Source organism: Rutidosis leptorrhynchoides, chromosome 10 (genome assembly GCF_046630445.1).
Source record: "Rutidosis leptorrhynchoides isolate AG116_Rl617_1_P2 chromosome 10, CSIRO_AGI_Rlap_v1, whole genome shotgun sequence".
NCBI lineage: Eukaryota > Viridiplantae > Streptophyta > Magnoliopsida > Asterales > Asteraceae > Rutidosis > Rutidosis leptorrhynchoides.
Genome location: NC_092342.1, coordinates 207,654,903 through 207,660,457, shown reverse-complemented (window position 1 = coordinate 207,660,457; position 5,555 = coordinate 207,654,903).

Genomic DNA, 5,555 nt, shown 5'->3' with positions numbered 1-5,555 from the left:
CCAAGTCTTACGTCTCGACGACGTAAAAATCTGTGAAGGTGAGTTATAGTCCCACTTTTAAAATCTAATATTTTTGGGATGAGAATACATGCAGGTTTTATAAATGATTTACAAAATAGACACAAGTACGTGAAACTACATTCTATGGTTGAATTATCGAAATCGAATATGCCCCTTTTTATTAAGTCTGGTAATCTAAGAATTAGGGAACAGACACCCTAATTGACGCGAATCCTAAAGATAGATCTATTGGGCCTAACAAACCCCATCCAAAGTACCGGATGCTTTAGTACTTCGAAATTTATATCATATCCGAAGGGTGTCCCGGAATGATGGGGATATTCTTATATATGCATCTTGTTAATGTCGGTTACCAGGTGTTCACCATATGAATGATTTTTATCTCTATGTATGGGATGTGTATTGAAATATGAAATCTTGTGGTCTATTGTTACGATTTGATATATATAGGTTAAACCTATAACTCACCAACATTTTTGTTGACGTTTTAAGCATGTTTATTCTCAGGTGATTATTAAGAACTTCCGCTGTCACATACTTAAATAAGGACGAGATTTGGAGTCCATGCTTGTATGATATTGTGTAAAAACTGCATTCAAGAAACTTATTTTGTTGTAACATATTTATATTGTAAACCATTATGTAATGGTCGTGTGTAAACAGGATATTTTAGATTATCATTATTTGATAATCTACGTAAAGCTTTTTAAACCTTTATTGATGAAATAAAGGTTATGGTTTATTTTAAAATGAATGCAGTCTTTGAAAAACGTCTCATATAGAGGTCAAAACCTCGCAACGAAATCAATTAATATGGAACGTTTTTAATCAATAAAAACGGGACATTTCAGTTGGTATCCGAGCGTTGGTCTTAGAGAACCAGAATTTTGCATTAGTGTGTCTTATCGAGTTTGTTAGGATGCATTAGTGAGTCTGGACTTCGACCGTGTTTACTTGAAAAATGATTGCTTAACAAATTTTGTTGGAAACTATATATTTTTAACATGTGAATATTATGTGATATATTAATCTCTTAACGCATTTGATATTATGTGATAGATGTCTACCTCTAGAACAAGTCCCATTGACTCACCTAATAATAATGAAGAGTCAAATGTAAATTGGAATGATTCGTGGACTGATTCACAAGTTCCCGAAGAGGAACCGGAAGAAGAGTCGGAACCAGAAGAAGAATCGGAACCGGAAGAAGAATCGGAACCGGATGAAGAAATAGAAACGGTGGGGGAAATAATAAAACGGTTAAGTAAAAGAAAATCCTCAACCAACCGACCAAGGTTAATTATGGTCAATGGTGTTTCCGCTAAGGAAGCAAAATATTGGGAGGATTACCAATTCTCCGATGAATCGAATTCTGACGAGAATTCCGATGATGTTATAGAAATTACCCCAACTGAATTTAAAAAGGCAAAAGAAAATAATAAGGGAAAGGGCATAAAAATAGAGAAATCTAATTCCAACCCCGATGAACTTTATATGTATCGTCAACCCCCGAAGTCCTTAAGTTGTAACAATGACCCGGGAACCTCTAAACCACCAGGTTTTTCTAAACCAATGTGGAAAACGACGGCTCGTATTAGGGGAACATCATATATCCCTAGAAACTTGGCAAAACGAACCAAAACCGAAGAAGAAGAAACAAGCGAGTCGGAATAAGATAGTTGTATTCGTGTGGTGTAATATATGTAATATAGTGTGCTTATGTTTTATGATATATGTAAAAATTGCTTGTATTAATAAGTATTTTTTTATGAATCTAACTCTTGTCTATTTTACAGTATAAAAACACAAAATGGATAGACAACCCAATATTTTAAGAGACCTACCCGGAGACATGATTGATGAAATCTTGTCTAGAGTCGGTCAGAATTCTTCGGCACAACTATTTAAGGCGAGATCAGTTTGTAAGACATTCGAAGAACGTTCCAAGAATGCCTTGGTTTATAAAAGGCTTTCGTTCGAAAGATGGGGGATATCACATTGGGAAATCCATAAGTTACGATGTGTTTACTTTGACGCATATATTGCGGGGAACCCAAATGCTATTTTACGCAATGGGTTAAGAAATTATTTTGACTCAATATATCCGAATATTGGACTTCGTGATTTAGAAAAAGTGGCTAACATGCAACATAAAGAAGCATGTTATGCTTACGGATTAGTAATGTTCGCTTCTCACCAAAGTGAGAACAAGAACATCGGGCTACAACTATTAAACAAAACGTTCCCACAAGTGACGGAGTCGGTAATTGGGGTAAGAAATGAGGTTTTTAGATTGTTACAGGACTGTTGGACATTACGTAACCCTCGTCCCTTTGACGACGTTACAACACGCTATCTTATCAACAGCCATAACGGTTATGTTCCACAAGACCAAGGATGGGAAGTAGTCCTAGTAAAACCAGAATGCATGACATGTTTCTGGACGTATGAATTACGTGTCTTTATTGCCTTTGCTGAACGACTTGTGTACTAGCTAGAATTATCTTCACAACTATCTTGTATCAAAGTTATTGTGTGCTATATTTCATGCTTTTTGTAAAATAAGCGGTATTGTAAGTTTGTAAAATATTGTATAAAAGTTTGAAAGGGAAATATTATTATAATTAGTTTTTCATATAGAATTGTAGTAGTTGAATTGTATATTAGCTACTAAGTATGAACTTAACGGGTAGGTACTACCCGAATTTAAACTTATAAAACGCTAATATGAAGAAAAAGCTTTTATAAATGAGTTCATATTATGCTATGAAATACTATTAACTACTCTTAATATTCTGTATGATTAACTTGTTCCATTTGACTATTTTGAAGGAAATGGCACCGACTACTCGACACACCGTGAATATGAATGAAGAGGAATTCCGTACTTTTCTAGCTTCTAACATAGCCGCAGTACAGGCTGCGCTACATACCAACAATAACCTTGGATCTAGCAGTACAGGTAATCGTGTAGGATGCACCTACAAAGAATTCACTGCCTGCAAACCTTTGGAATTTGATGGAACCGAAGGACCGATCGGATTGAAACGGTGGACCGAGAAGGTCGAATCGGTGTTTGCCATAAGTAAGTGTACTGAAGAGGACAAAGTAAAGTACGCTACGCATACCTTCACAGGTTCTGCGTTAACATGGTGGAATACCTATCTAGAGCAAGTGGGACAAGACGATGCGTACGCACTACCGTGGTCAGCATTCAAGCACTTGATGAACGAGAAGTACCGTCCCAGAACCGAGGTCAATAAGCTCAAGACAGAACTTAGAGGGTTACGAACCCAAGGATTTGATATTACCACGTATGAAAGACGATTCACAGAATTGTGCCTATTGTGTCCGGGAGCATTCGAAGACGAGGAAGAGAAGATCGACGCGTTTGTGAAAGGATTACCGGAAAGAATCCAAGAAGATATAAGTTCACACGAGCCCGCCTCCATACAACAGGCATGTAGAATGGCTCACAAACTAGTGAACCAGATTGAAGAAAGAATTAAAGAACAGACTGCTGAAGAGGCCAATGTGAAGCAAGTCAAAAGAAAGTGGGAGGAAAACGGTGATAAGAATCACCAATACAACAACAACAGCAATTACAACAATAATCGCAACAATTATCCCAACAATCGCAACATCAATCGCAACTACAACAAACGGCCCAACAACAACAACAACAACAACAACAACAACAACAACAACAACAACAACAACAACAACAACAACAACAACAACAACAACAACAACAACAACAGCAACTACAACAATCATCCCAACAACAATAATAACCGCAACAAAAACAACAATCAGAAGCAGCTATGCCAAAGGTGTGAAAAATATCACTCGGGGTTCTGCACCAAATTTTGCAACAAGTGTAAAAGAAATGGTCATAGCGCGGCGAAGTGTGAGGTCTACGGACCAGGGGTTAATAGAACGAAAGGAACAAATGGTATCGGAACGAGTAATGGCGGAGGAAGTAGTGTCGGAGCAAGTTATGCCAATGTAGTTTGTTATAAATGTGGAAAACCGAAGCCACATTATTAGAAATTGCCCGAACCAGGAGAACACGAATGGACAAGGCCGCGGAAGAGTTTTCAATATTAATGCGGCAGAGGCACAGGAAGACCCGGAGCTTGTTACGGGTATGTTTCTTATTGATAATAAATCTGCTTACGTTTTATTTGATTCGGGTACGGATAGAAGCTATATGAGTAGAGATTTTTGTGCTAAATTAAGTTGTCCATTGACGCCTTTGGATAGTAAATTTTTACTCGAATTAGCAAATGGTAAATTAATTTCAGCAGATAATATATGTTGGAATCGAGAAATTAAACTGGTTAGCGAAACATTTAAGATTGATTTGATACCAGTAGAGTTAGGGAGTTTTGATGTGTTAATCGGTATGGACTGGTTGAAAGAAGTGAAAGCAGAGATCGTTTGTTACAAAAATGCAATTCGCATTATACGAGAAAAAGGAAAACCCTTAATGGTGTACGGAGAAAAGGGCAACACGAAGCTACATCTTATTAGTAATTTGAAGGCACAAAAACTAATAAGAAAAGGTTGCTATGCTGTTCTAGCACACGTCGAAAAAGTACAAACTGAAGAAAAGAGCATCAATGATGTTCCCATTGCAAAAGAATTTCCCGATGTATTTCCGAAAGAATTACAGGGATTACCCCCACATCGATCCGTTGAATTTCAAATAGATCTTGTACCAGGAGCTGCACCAATAGCTCGTGCTCCTTACAGACTCGCACCCAGCGAGATGAAAGAACTGCAAAGCCAATTACAAGAACTTTTAGAGCGTGGTTTCATTCGACCAAGCACATCACCGTGGGGAGCTCCTGTTTTGTTTGTCAAGAAGAAAGATGGTACATTCAGGTTGTGTATCGACTACTGAGAGTTGAACAAACTTACCATCAAGAACCGCTACCCACTACCGAGAATCGACGTCTTATTTGATCAACTACAAGGCTCGTCTGTTTATTCAAAGATTGACTTACGTTCCGGGTATCATCAAATGCGGGTGAAAGAAGATGATATTCCAAAGACTGCTTTCAGAACACGTTACGGTCATTACGAGTTTATGGTCATGCCGTTTGGTTTAACTAATGCACCAGCTGTGTTCATGGACCTTATGAACCGAGTGTGTGGACCATACCTTGACAAGTTTGTCATTGTTTTCATTGATGACATACTTATTTACTCAAAGAATGACCAAGAACACGGTGAACATTTGAGAAAGGTGTTAGAAGTATTGAGGAAGGAAGAATTGTACGCTAAGTTTTCAAAGTGTGCATTTTGGTTGGAAGAAGTTCAATTCCTCGGTCACATAGTGAACAAAGAAGGAATTAAGGTGGATCCGGCAAAGATAGAAACTGTTGAAAAGTGGGAAACCCCAAAAACTCCGAAACACGTACGCCAGTTTTTAGGACTAGCTGGTTACTACAGAAGGTTCATCCAAGACTTTTCCAGAATAGCAAAACCCTTGACTGCATTAACACATAAAGGGAAGAAATTTGAAT